We start from the raw sequence: 15,313 nt of genomic DNA, 5'->3' as shown, positions 1-15,313 counted from the left end.
GTTCCAGCTTGTTTATTCATTTAGCTATTTATTCATTTATTGAGTGGGTCTATCAATTCAGTATCTGATCCTTGCCAGTCACTTTGACCCATGCTGAGCACCCAGGGTGCAGGCTGTAGATGGGGAAGATTAAAGGAGCTCCCAGGATGCAAAGTAAGGGGCATTCTGAGGTCAGTGGAAACAGATAGGGTATCACGGCTAAGAGAGTAATATTAATTAAGATTTGAGTTGGTAAGAACATTTCAAGCTTGTATGTTGAGTAGAGCAGAGGGTAAAGTTGTTGAAAGAAGAGGGATCTATACTGACTCTGGAGAGCTAAATTAGAAATGTTAGCTGCCACTTTCCCACTCCTCCTCCAGGGGGCCACGGCTGTTACAGGAATTGAAAGGCACACTCCCAGTCTGGGAGCCATTTTGATCTGACAAAGCAGGGCTACCCACTGTGCTAAATGTGTTGCCATTATTTCTCTGCCCTCATTCTTGGTTACAACTGCTTTTCAATTAATATCTTGGGTGCATTATAAGTTTGCTCTTGGTGCCAGTCATTCAATAAAAAACAGGCTTAAACTGAACTCAGCGGTGAACAATTATTTTTTTGATAGCTTAATAGATTCCTTTTTAAAAAAAAAATTAGCTGAGACTTACTTTTGTTTTATAGATTTCCCTGCCTCCAAAGATCTCTGATTATGGAAAGCACACTTCTATTTTTTTTACTTATTTTGTGTGGTTGGTTGGCTGAAGAGTTTTTGTTTTCACCTCCATGTTTACTCTTCACCCTTTTCCATCTGCTCTGTGGTCTGGGAGGCTGACTTCCATGACCTCTCCAGATACAGCACCTCACTCTGTGGCTTCCTTTTGGATTTGATGAAGAGGATGCACCAGCAAGAGATCAGAATTGATTCCCCTAGCTTCCTCTCTGTTACTCAACCCTCAACTGCTGGTCACTGCTCCAGTGGAGGAGGAGGCAGTGGTAAGAAGGTGTACTCTCCATGCAGCTTCTCTGCTTCAAGGTCCCAATGACTACATCTTCCCTTTGAACCCTCATCATTATGAGAGGGGTATCTAACCTCAGGGTTTGCGTTATCTTGTATGGTTTTCCTACTCTTAATATTTAAGTGCCTTTGTAAAATATTTATTAAAATTTCCTGAAATTAACCCAATTGGACTATACCTCTGGTCTTTTTGCAATACTGACACAATGAGCAAACTGTGTTAAAGCTTGTTGGCCAGAAATTTCCTAAGGATGCTATCATAGAGACAACCGCGCTGTAATCAAAAAAGCTCGGGATAGAAATCTTGACCCTGATACATGTTCACTCTGTGATGTTGGTCTAGTTCCTTAATCATTCTCTGCCTGTTTACTTCTCTATAAAATGAGTAAGTTCCTTTTTAGGTTTCTTGTGAATATATCATTTATGAAAACTACTAACTAGTGCCTGGGCCAGAGAATTTTCTTTCCTCGATAGCTAGCAATCAATCCAGCCATTCAGGTGTTAATAAAGCCAATAATCCAGTTTCCACAATTGTAGAAACAGGCTTCTCTCAGTCACTTGCTACTCAGTGCTTTCTTGAATTCTTAATAAATTCATTGATTCAACCAATATTTATTGATTGTCTATTATCTAAATATCACCATGTTAAAAGCTGTGATGAATTAAATTAAGATGTTAAGTCTTACTTCTTAAGAAGCATATATTCCATTAGGAACAGAAAGACAAAGGAGATTATCAATTGGAGACCTACCAGGTTTTATCTAACTCTTAGGGAGGGCTTCAAATATTCTTACCTAGGAAGCTAGATGCCAGAAAAAAATAGCAATACAGGAGAAGTCCAAGGGGTAGATTGACACAAACTAGAATGAAAACCATTTAAAGAAGGAAGTGAGTCTTTTGAGTCTGAAAGTGGATATCTTATAAATGAAAGCCATATACGATCTTGAAATTTACTTCTGGAACACACGTTCAAGTAAAGCATGTGTGCCTTCATCCCTAAGACAGGCTGTCCACTCATTCAGATTCCCTTTTCTCGTTTCCAGGATTCAGTAATCCTTTTACACAAGCTTTAAATGGGCCATCCAAATCATGATGATAAGGCAGATCTATTTTTAATTAATTTATTGTGTAAATGATACAAACCATACACCCAATGTTTGATTCTGTTAATTCCAGATACCAGGGGGTCCTGATGGTCCTTCAAATATAGAGCTAAGACACGTACTCTGTTATTATTGTTTTGGTTTGTCACAGGTAAGTGATTTTCTGAAATGAAGAGTTCTTGGTGTTGAATGAATAAAAGACACAACTTAGAAGCTGGGAGTTATGTTTTATTCAGAGGGTTTTCCTGGGACTCAAGCCTGGGACACAGCATTTCAGATCACTCGAAGAAGCCGTTCCAAAGTGACAAGGAAGAAGCCAGGCTATGTGAGTCTTTGCAACAAAGACCAGGTGTCAGAACATCAGAAGATCACTGTTAATTAAAGAAAAAGTTGTCACAAGTTAAGGAATTTAGTGCTTTTCTGTATCTGGAAAGGTGCAAAGGCCTGGGCTCATTGAAATCATCCCTTTGATATGCACCTAGCTGTCTAGGGCCAGTGTCCTGTTCTTCCACACCCTGTGTCCCCTCAGGGTGCACTGCTGTGGGGGGGGGGAACGCAGGCCTGGTTGCCTGCTTGTCTGCATCCTGAGTTTCTTCCACTCACTGTCAGAGGGTGGCAGTAGCAGCTTATGACTTGATGGCCGCAACAGTCTGTGTTTCTTGATACGGCTTGCAGTACTCTTCATTTACAAAGGATATAAGGAACATTGCATCTTGGCAAATAAGCATTTAATTGATTTATTTGAGATCTCCTTTTTTTTCCTTCAGCAAAAGGAAAAACTATTGATTTTTTTAATAATTTCTATTTACACCCAATTACAACACTAAGCCATTAAAATACATTAATACCTTTATAGCCTATTTTTTCTTTCATCCAGCTAAGACAGATGGGGCATTTAGGCTCCACAGGGCAAGAATTGCTTCTAATATCCTGCCGTATAATACTATTTCTGCCTATTTGAGCATTTTGACCAGAGTATGTATAATTGCTACTCCTAGAGATTTTTTGACTCTTGGAAATTTCTAAATTCCTTAGGAATTCATTTACACAAAGAAATAAGAGGAGATGTGGCCAAGAATGTGGAGTAGGGAAACCATGAGCTCACCCCCCATGGCCACATAAAAAGTACAAATATTTACAGAGCAGCTATTGATGACAATGACCTAAAAACTGAAGCTATAAAGAAGGAACTACAAAAAAAAAGACAGGAGGAGCAGAGACATGGTACAGTCAAGACCCACAACCCCAGGTAGGTGTCCCACAAATGAGAGGATAATGACAATTGTACAGCTTCTTGCCAGGAGCCAAGGGTCTGAGCCCCACACTGAGCTCTTCAGCCCAGGGGTCCTTTAAGAGCCCCCAGAATGTCTGACTTTGAAGGCCAGAGGGGCTTGTGTATGGGAGAGCTGGAGGGCTATAGGAAAGTAAGGCTCCACCTTAAAGGGAATACAAAAGTCACACATAATCCAAGAACCAGTGCAAAGGTGAAAATCTGAAAGGACTCATGGAAAGACCCCCTTGCTGATCCTGGTGATCTCTCCCGCAGCCTCCCATAAAGGCAGGGGGCAGCTGGGTTAGAGCTGAGAACACAGACACCAGTGGCAGCCATTTCTGGGAACGTGTTGTACCCTGAGGACACTGGTGCTGGGAAGTGCCATCTTAAAGTTCATATTCCAGTCTGTTATTGTTAGGGACTTTCTCACCCACCAGTGGACCAGCACCAGTTCTGTGACCTACTGTCATGTAACCAGCCTCCCCGGGACCCAACCCCATCTATCAGTGGGTTGGCAGACACCACAGGGATAGGGCCTGGCAGCCAACTAGGCTAGGGGCCAACCAGGCCTTCAGTGCTCTGAAGATGTCAGCCCCACCACAAAAGAAGGGCCCAAGCAGCCCACAGAGGAGGCACACCTAGAATATGTAGCTCTGGTGGCCTGACACCCCATAGGACAGCTCCTGCATAAGGCAATCTCTCCAAATTCAGAAAATGTAACAAACCTACTTCATACATAAATCAACACAGAAAACTGAGTAAAATGAGGTAACAAGAAATACATTTCATACAAAGAAATATACAAAGTCTCAGAGAAAGAGCTAAACAAATTGGAGATAAGTAATCTATCTGATAAGGAGTTCAAGATAATGATCACAAAGATGCTCAAGAAAAGTTGATGAACACACTGAGAATTTTAACAAAAATTTAGAAAATATAAAGATAACCAAACAAAACTGAAGAATGCAGTAACTAAAATTAAAATACACTGGATGGAATTAATAGTAGGTTAGATGATAGGGAGGAATAGATCAGTGAACTGAAAGACAAGAGTGGTGAAGTTCACCCAAGCTGAACAGAAACCCAAGCTGACATCTGCACTATAGGGGTCCCAGGAAGAGCAGAGAGAGAGAGGAGAAGAGAACTTATTTGAAAAAAAAATAGCTGAATACTTTCCTAATAGGGGAAGGAAACAGACACCCAGTTTCAGAAAGCACAGAGAGTCTCAATCAAAATGGACCCAAATATGACAATAACAAGACAAATTATAATTAAAATGGCAAAAATTAAAGAGAAATATTAAAAGTAGTGAGAGAAAAGCAATACGTTGCATATAAGGGAACTCCCATAAGACAATGAACTAATTTTTTTTATCAGAAACTCTGCAAATCAGAAGGGAGTGGAATGATATATTCCAAGCGATGAAAGAGAAAACACCTACAACCAAGAAACTCTACCCAGCAAGGCTACCATTCACATTTTAGGTCGGGATAGAGTTTTACAGACAAGAAAAATCTAAAGGATTTCAGCACCACTAAACTGACTTTACAAGAAATGTTAAAGGGACTTCTCCAAGCAGAAAAAGAAAAGATCACAACTAGAAACATGAAAATTATAGAAAGGAAAATATTATTGATAGCAAGATCAATCACTTTTAAAGCTATTAAGATGTTAAAAGAAAAAAGAAGTAAAGTCATCTATATCCACAATAAGTAGTCAAGGGACACACAAAATGATGTAAAACAAAATGTCAAAAACATTAAATGTGGGGGGGACAAAAATGCAGAGTTGTTATAATGTGTCTAAATTTAAGAGTTCATCAACTAAAAATAATCATGTATAGTATGAATATTATATATTCATATATAATCATATATATATATATATATATATATAGTTATATATGAACCTCATGGAAACCACAAGCAAAAAAAGTATAGTGGATACACACACACAAGAAAGTGAAAAGAATCCAAACAACACGAAAGATACTTATCAAAACACAAGGGAAGATAGCAAAAGAAGAAAGGACCAAAAGACAACAACAAAAGAAACCCCCAAACAATGAACAAAATGGCAGTAAGTGTATACCTACAAATAATTACTTTAAAAATCAATGGACTAAATGCACCAATCAAAAGACATGAAGTGGCTGAATGGATAAAAAACAAAGACCTATATATTTGCTGCCTATAAGAAACTCGGTTCAGATCTAAAGACACACATAGATTGAAAGTGAAAGGATGGAATAAGGTACTCCATGCAAATGAAAATGAAAAAGCTGGGGTAGCAATACTTGTATCAGACAAAATAGACTTTAAAACAAGAACTGTAACAAATGATGAAGAAGAACATTATACAATGGAAAAGTGATCAATCCAAGAAGATATAATAGTTGTCAATACATACAAACCAAACATAAAAACACCTAAATACATAAAGCAAGTATTAACAGACATAAAGGGAGAACTAGATAGTAACACAATAATAGTAAGGAATTTAAACCTCCCACTTATATCCAAGGACAAATTAACCCAGAATGAAAATCAATAAGAGAACAGAGGCATATAAAGACACATTAAAGCAGATGAGATATATATATATATCCCATATATACATGTATATGTAATATATATATGTATATGTGTATATATATATTTATTTATTTATGTATAATATATATACATAATATTCCATCCAAAACATCAGAATATATGTTCTATTCAAGTACCCATTAAACAATCTCAAGTTCCAATCACATGCTGGGCCACAAAATAAGTCTCAATAAATTTAAGAAGATTAAAATTATATTAAGCAACTTTTCCAACCACAATGCTATGAGACTAGAAAGCAAGTACAAGAAAAAAAGAAAGCTGCAAAAAGTAAGGAGGATAAATGGCATACTGCTAAACAACAAATAGGTCATTGAAAAAATCAAAGAGAAAATACAAAAATTCCTAAGAGAAATGGAAATAGAAATTAAAGGAAAAGACAACAATCCAAAATCAACGAGACATAGAAAAGCAATTCTGAAAAGGAAGTTTATGGTGATACAAGCCTACCAGAGGAATAAAGGAAAATCTCAAATAAACAATTTAAACTTATACCTAAAGGGACTAGAAAAAGAGGAACAATCAAAGCCCAAAATCAGTAGAAAAATAAATGATGATCATAACACAGATAAATGAAATAGAGACTAAAAAGAGTAATAGAAAAGTTCAGTGGAACTAAGAGCTCATTCTTTGAAAAGATAACACAATTGCTAAACTGTTTGCCAGACTCATCAAGGGAAAAAGAGAAAGTGCCCAAATAAATAAAATCAGAAATGAAAGAGAAGTTATAAATGACACTGCAGAAATGGAATGGATCATAAGAGATTGCTATAAACAATTATACACCCTAATGGAAAGCCTTGAAGAAATGGATGAAGTCTTAGAAATAGACAATCCCCCAAGACTGAAGAAGGAAGGACTACAAAATATGAACAGACCAGTAATGAAATTCAATCAATAATAAAAAATTCCAAACAAAATTTAAGAAACTGATGGTTTCACAGCTGAATTCTACCAAATATTTAAAGAAAAATTAACAATTACCAAAAAACAGCAAAAAAAAAATAAATAATACTTTTTGAACTCATTCTATGAGGCCAGCATCACCCTGATAACAAAACCAGACAAAACCACCACAATAAAACAAAATTAAAAGCCAGTATCACTGATGAACATATATGGAAAAATCCTTAATAAATATTAGTAAACTGAATTCAACAATAAATTAAAATGTTCATATACCATAATTTAAGTAGGATTTATCCTAGGGATGCAAGGAGGATTCAATATCTATAAATCAATCAGTGCCATCCATCACATTAACAAATTGAAAAATAAAAATCATATGATCATCTCAATAGATCCAGGAAAATCTTTAGGCAAAATTCAACATACATGTATGATAAAAACTCTCAACAAAGTGGGTATGGAGGGAACATACCTCAATAAACAAGCTGTATATGACAAGCCTATAGTGACAAACCTATAGTCAACAGTATACTCAATGGTGAAAAGCTAAAAGCATTTCCTCAAAAATCAGGAACAAGACAAGGATGCCCACTCTAGATACTTTAAACACAGTATTTGACATACTAGCCAAAGCAATCAGAGAAGAAAAATAAATTGAAAGAATCTGACTTGGAAGGGAAAAAGTAAAACTGTCACTGTTTGCAGATGACATGATACTGTATATAGAAAATCCTACAGATTTCATGAGAAACTATTAGAACTCATAAATGAATTCAGTAAACTTGCAGTATACAAAATTAATACACAGAAATTTGCTATGTTTCCATACAATAACAATAAACTATGAGAAAGAGAATTTAAGGAAATAATTCCATTTATAATTGCATCAAGAAGAATAAAATTCCTAGGAATAAGTCTAAGCATTGAGGTAAAAGGCTTGTGCTCAGAAAACTACAAGACACTGATGAAAGAAACTGAAGATGACACAATGAAATGAAAAGATATACCATGCTTGTGGATTACAAGAATTAATAATGTTAAAATGACCATACTACACAGAGAAATCTACAGATTTAATGCAATCCTTACCCAAATACCAAAGAGATTTTTTATAGAAGCAGAGCAAAGTATTCTAAAACTTGTGTGGAAATGCGAAAAACCCTGAAGAGCCAAACAATTTGAGAAAGAAGAACACAGCTGGGGGTATCAAGCTCGCTGATTTCAAACTATACTAAAAGCTATACTCATCAGAGGAGTGTGATGCTGCCACAAAAAGAGACATGTAGGTTAATGGAACAGAGCAGAGCCCAGAAATAAACCCACACTTATATGGTCAACTAATCTGTGACAAAGTAGGCAAGAATATACAATAGGGAAAAGCCTTCCCTTCAATAAATGGTGTTGGGAAAACTGAACAACTACCTGCAAAAGAATCAGAATGGACTACTTTGAGTCTCTTCAGTAAATGATGTTGGGATAACTGGACAGCTGCATGTAAATCAGTGAAGTTAGAACACTCCCTTACACCATACACAAAAATAAATTCAAAATAGCTTAAAGACTTAAACACAAGATAAGACACTATAAACCTCATAGAAGAAAACATAGGCAAAATATTATCTGACATAAATCTTAGCAATGTTCTCCTAGGGCAGTCTACCCAGGCAATAGAAATGAAAGCAAAAATAAACAAATGGGACCTAATTAAACTTACAAACTTTTTCACAGCATAGGAAACCATAAGCAAAATTAAAAGACAGCCTACAAAATGGGAGAAAATATTTGCAAAAGATGAGACTGACAAGGACTTAATTTCCAGAATATATAAACAGCTCATACAATCTAATAACAAAAAAACAAACAACCCAATCCAAAAATGGGCAGAAGACCTAAACAAGCAAATCTCCAGTGAAGACATACAAATGGCAAATAGGCACATGAAAAACTGCTCAATATCACTAACTATCAGAGAAATGCTAATCAAAGCTACAATGAGGTATCACCTCACACCAGTCAGAATGGCCATCATTCAAAAGTCCACAAAAGATAAATGGTGGGGAGGGTGTGGAGAAAAAGGAACCCTCCTCAACTGCTGGTGGGAATGCAGTTTGCTTCAGCCATTATGGAAAAGAGTATGGAAATTCCTCAAAAGACTGAAAATAGACTTATCCTATGATCCAGCAATCCCACACCTGGGCATATATCCAGATGGAAACTTAATTTAAAAAGATACATGAACCCCAATGTTCATAGCAACACTACTTATAATGGCTAAGACATGGAAACAACCTAAATGTCCATAGACAGATGACTGGATAAACATGATGTGGTATATTTACACAGTAGAGTACTATTCAGATATAAAAAAGAATGAAATAAGGCCATTTGCAGCAACGTAGATGGACCTGGAGATTGTCATTATAAGTGAAGTAAGCCAGAAAGAGAAAAAAAATACCGTATGATATCACTTATATGTGGAATCTAAAAAAAAAAAAAAAAGACAAACGAACTCAATTACAAAACAGAAACAGAGTCACAGATGTAGAAAACAAAGTTATGGTTACCAGGAGTGGAAGGGGGTGGGAAAGGATAATTTAGGAATTTGAGCTTGCAGATACTAACTAATATATATAAAATATATAAACAAGAAGTTCATACTGTATAACACAATGAATTATATTCAATATCTTATAGTAATTTATGGTGAAAAGCATATGAAAATGAATATATGTATGTTCATGTATGACTGAGGCATTATGCTGTACATCAGAAATTGACACAGCATTGTAAACTGGCTATACTTCAAGAAAAAATATATATATAAAGAAAATTAATGGACTACTTTTCATACCATATACAAAAAGAAAATAAAAATGAATTAATATCTAAATAGAAGACCTGAAACCACACATCATCTAAAAGAAATCATGGGCAGTATTCTCTTACATTGGTCTTAACCATATTTTGTTTGGACATGTCTCCTCAGGCAAAAGAAACAAAACTAAAAATAAACAAATGGGACTACATCAACTTAAAAATCTTTTGTCCAGCAAAGGAAACTATCAACAAAATAAAAAGGCATCCTACTGAATGACAGGACATATTTACAAATGAGATATCTGGTAAGTGTTTTATAATCAAAATATACAAAGATCTCATACAGCATAACATCAAAAAAATCAAACAACCTGATTAAAAATGTACAGAGGAACTGAAGAGACATTTTTCCAAAGAAGACACATAAAAATACATAAAATATCACTAATCATCACAGTAATGCAAATCAAACAATGAAGAGATATCACCTCATACATCCCAGAATGGCTACCATCAAAAAGACAACAGATAACAAGTGTTGGGGAGATCGTGGAGAAAAGGTGACTCTTGTGTACTATTAGTGAGATTGTAAATTGGTGCAGCCACTATGGAAATATTAAAAATAGAATTGCCCTATGAACTAACAGTTTCGCTTCTGGTTAGTTATCCAATGAAAATAAAACCACTAATTTGAAAAGATAGATGAACAGCAGTGTTCATTGTGGCATGATTTACAATGGGCCACATACAGAGACACTCTAAGTGTCCATTGATAGATGACTAGATAAAGAAGATGTTTTACATATACATATACAGCCATATATATGCACAAGGCAATATTACTCATCCATAAAAAATGACATCTTGTCATTTTAACAACATGGATGGAATAAATGAAATAAGTCAGACGGAGATAGACAAATATCGCATGGCCTTACTTATATGTGGAATCTAAAAAACAAACATTACCCAGCAAAGTAAAACAGAAACAGACTCATAGAGACAGAGAACAAATTGGTGGTCGCCAGAAGAAAAGTCTTGGTGTGGGTGGTGGGCAGGACAGGTGAAAGGGATTAAGAGGCACAAATCTCTAGTTATGTAATGAATGACTTTCAGGGATGTAATATGCAGTAGGAGGAATATGGTCAATAATATTGCAATGACTTCATACAGTGATCATTTCATACACAAATGTCAAATCATCATGTAGTACACTTGGAACTAACATAATATTGTTCATCATCAATATGTCAATAAGAAAGAAATGGTAGAAGAGGATACATAAATGTATTGTGTGTAGAAACATTTGTTTATATTATAAAAGGACATAATCTATAAATATACACACATACAAGAAAGAAATAAAAGCAATAGATTTTTGTACTAGTCAGTTCATATTGAAGGGTCTGTTCACGTGAATTGGGATCAGAATCATTTTTTTCACGTGACCTCCCACTTGCCCCAGTGGTTGGAATGAATTTCATGGGCCTAGCTGACGGCCATCTGAAATTTTTGTGAGTGTTCTTGGATGTGTGAACTTGAGCACTAAAGGTACATCAAAACACTCATAAGCAATTTAGTGGGTCAGTGAACTGTATGCCCCAGTGCTTTCCCAGGAATACAGACAATTTTCCATATATTGCACACCCAATATTATTAAAGACAAGCTATGTGGTTTCTACATCCACCAAAGATAGTCTATGTGGGAATACAAACAGACCCAACAGACACACACACACAGACATGCAGACACATGGCCAGGTACACAGACATATGATAAATGCACACACAGACACACACAGACAGAAACACATGCTTTCTTTCTGTTTCTCAGCATAACGTGCTTTGAGCGATGCAAAATCATATGGCTGGGTTATGTGAGCCATCACGGAAGAAAGGTCAACTGGTTGTGAGCTTTAACTATATATCCCAGCTCGTCAGGGATTTGGGCTGTTGAACAATACAACAGAGGCAGAATTTTAAAAATTAGTTTTTCAGCCAATTGAAGTTGAGAGAATTTATTATTGCTTCAGCTCTTTCCTTGTTCCATTCACCCACTGGGAAACACACCATCTCATGGCTACTTCTAACTCCTACTGTAATGCCCTGAACCCTGAAAAGCCTGTATTCCAGAGCTAATCATATTTGGATAAATGCTTTGAAAAACTGTCTACATTTTTGAGTGAAGGGTGGCTCCTTTTACTTCTATGTCCACATTTGCTTAAGTGCTACTAAGGAAAATACTACTAATTTGCAGAAATGAGTTCTTGGAACTTTATAAAGGGAAATGATCTCAGATATCATATAGATAAGCTTAAGGGCAATGCAGCTGAAGCCCTGGCAGGTGAAAGGACTTTTCCAGGATCACACAACCTCACCAGAGTAGCTTTATTCTTGTGGGATTTGAAGACCCTACCCAACCTTGATGACACATTCAAAGATGTTGAGCATTTTGCTAGTGACTTTCACAATATATTATATAATTTACTTGATTGTTACAGCAATCTCTTAAGGCAGATATAATCCTATTTCACAGCTTGGAAATTACCTAGCTGGTAAACGAAGGGGTATGGTCTGGAACCTAGGTCTCTACATGATTTTTCTTTCTTTTTTAACTTTTTTTTATTGAGTTATAGTCATTTTACAATGTTGTGTCAGATTCCAGTGTACAATTTTTCAGTTATACATGAATATACACATATTTATTGTTCCTTTTTTTTTCTCTGTGAGCCACCACAAGATCTTGTATATATTTCCCTATTTTTCCAATGATGGATCTGTGACAAATCTACTTCTCTGGAATCATTGATTAAATTGTAAACACACCTGGGAATGGAATTATAGCCTTGGAAGCTAATGTCCCAGTTCCTAATCCTGCTTCAGCAGGGATTAGTTGATAGCTCAGTGAGAGTAAGAATTTGCCTCTGAAGTTGTGCTTACAGGCAAATTTTGATAATGACATGGTAGAGTACAAACTACGTATTTCATAACTTCACCTCGAACAGTTTCTACTCCATCAGCTATGTGGCAGCCTTGTAAAGGAGCAGTTGGAAAAACCACTGCCAGAGAAGGGATAGATCTGTCATTACTGGAGAAATGGGTCCACTCTTTACCCATCCCCTTCCACAAGAGCCTTGTTTAGAAATGGGTTTGCCCTTAACCCCTCACTGAAAACCCCATTTCTAGTGAGTGGGACACATCTCCTCCAGGCAATCTCAACACTCTGTGGCCTCCAAAATGATAACATGTTTGTGCTGAATCCATAATTAACTGGGAAGAGCATGATATTAATTATTTTGCTCCATTATTAATCAGTGGGTTGCTTCCCTGGTGCGTCCGTCTCCTCGCACACTAACCTGTCAGACTCCAGCAATCGTTGCTTGAATAGGTTTGGGTAAAAGTCTCCAAGGAGGATCAACTCTCTTGTTCCATTAGTGAGAACACATATAGATCATTTTTCAGTGCTAATCTAGGGCTAAAATCAATTATGTCTCTTGTATTTAAAAATTAAATTGACTTGCCAAGGGAGTAGATGAAGAAAAAACTACATTCCTCCTATTATGTGTAATTACAATTGTAAAACATTTTCCTTTGGAATGTAATTGATGCCTGCAGAGGCTAAAGTGTGCAAATTTGCAGTGCTTAGTGGAAATGTGGGGCTTTTTTTTTTCAGGTCTTTCTTTGAGCTTTTGTTTCCCACCCCTCCCCAGACCTTCTTCTTTCTCTTTATTTTAATGCTAATGTAACACCGTGAGGTCCTCTAAGGCTTCTCAACTTCCAAAGAATCTCGAATGTAATTTAGGGCATAGGGAGCAAAAACCAGTGTAGAAAAAAAGAGATCTAATTATGTTTGTAATCTATATAATGAAAATTTCAATTTCACTAGTATTTACTTTGTGTTCATTATGTGGCCAGCCCTGAGTTCGGTGCCACGAGAAATACACACACAGATGACGTGGTCTCTGCTATCAGTGTCTTTGATTTTGCTAAATCACCCGAGTATAAGTTATACACAAAAGAAACATTTTTTTAATTGAAGATGTGATTACTTGACCAAAGATAGACACTCCAATGCTTTAGGAAGTCAGTAAATTAGGAGATCACAGAATTGGTCATGAGAGTCTCCTAAGACTCAGTTCTCACATTTGTCTTATTACCTCCCTCAGAAATGCCATCATGTCTTATAACAGCAACAATCCTATTTTAGGGGTATTTAGGTTCAAAAATATAACCAGCTCACTCTAAATGGTTCACATAGAGGATTGCTAGATAAAATACAGGCTACTCAGTTAAATGTGAGGTTCAGATTGTTCGAAAATAAGACAACAAAGTTAAAATGGAGTCACTTAAGCTAAACATCATGTTACCAGAGACCGAATTACAGTTTTAGGTCTCTCTTCAATGAAATCTTAAACCAATCAGGAATCATCTCATCAACACTTGTTAGGTAATCTGCCTGCTAGACCTGGACCATCCCCTAAAGGACAGTAACTTTGCCTAAAAAATAACCAACACTTTTTTTTTTTTCCAGTATAACCTCCTTGTTCCTGCTCTTTTCTGCCTGGAAAAGTCCTAAGAGCTCCTATCTGTCTGCTGGATTGAATGATGCCTGATTCAAATGGATTTTTGCCCAAATAAACTTAAAATTTTTAATATGCTGTTTTTCTTATTAAAAGAGTTATTTTTAAAGTATAAGTAGACCATGTATATTGCATGGGGCATACTTACACTAAAACAATTGTATTCTTTGTTTATCTGAATTTCACATGTAACTAGGAGTTCTATGTATTTATTTGTCAAATCTGACAAACTTATTCATATAAAGAGAACCATTAATTATTAGGTCCTATGATGTCTCCAGGAACTCAAAGGGCAGAGTTGCAGCTAGACCTCAGAAATAGACTAAAATAGTGATTCATGGCACAGACTCCCTTCTCTGCCTCCTGCATCTGTTTCTTTTTATATACATATCTACCTTATTTTTGGTTTTTGCTCCAGGCAAATTTTATTTACCAATGCCCATCATGGAAAGTAGACATTACTGACTATTTTAACCTCCTGTTTTAGGGAGATCAGCATGCTTTCCTGGAACTGCTTATTTCTAACTCCAGATTTCTGTAGGAAAATATTGACTGGCCAAACTTTTCACAGTTGCCCAATTTTGGAACTCTTAAGTCTAATGTGAGATTCATCTCATATTTTACAAATATGGCTAATCCGGTGAAATCATGTGTGTTAATGGGCAGTTATCATAAAATTGGTGATGGGGAAAGAGAGAAATAGTCACAAAAATTATTGGTGTCAACAACAACTTTTAAAATGAATGAATTCTAAACATACATTATGCTAAAATCTCTTTTAGAATCTCTGCTTGCTGGAATGATTTACCTTGGTATCCTTTGTCATCTTAAAATCAGCCCAGATAAAAATTGTTCCTTCAGTTTTCTATCAAAATTAGCGTTCTTATTTAACTTATTTCTGTGTGTCTGTGACAGTACCAAACCTCCCCATTGCCCTCAAGCCTTTATTGACCCTTCTCCTTTACCACTACTCTTTCACATTTAGTCAGTCTCCAAATTCTATTAATACCTCCATTCTAATATTTTTA

Source organism: Vicugna pacos, chromosome 24 (genome assembly GCF_048564905.1).
Source record: "Vicugna pacos chromosome 24, VicPac4, whole genome shotgun sequence".
Classification (NCBI taxonomy): domain Eukaryota; kingdom Metazoa; phylum Chordata; class Mammalia; order Artiodactyla; family Camelidae; genus Vicugna; species Vicugna pacos.
This window is presented reverse-complemented; position numbering follows the sequence as displayed.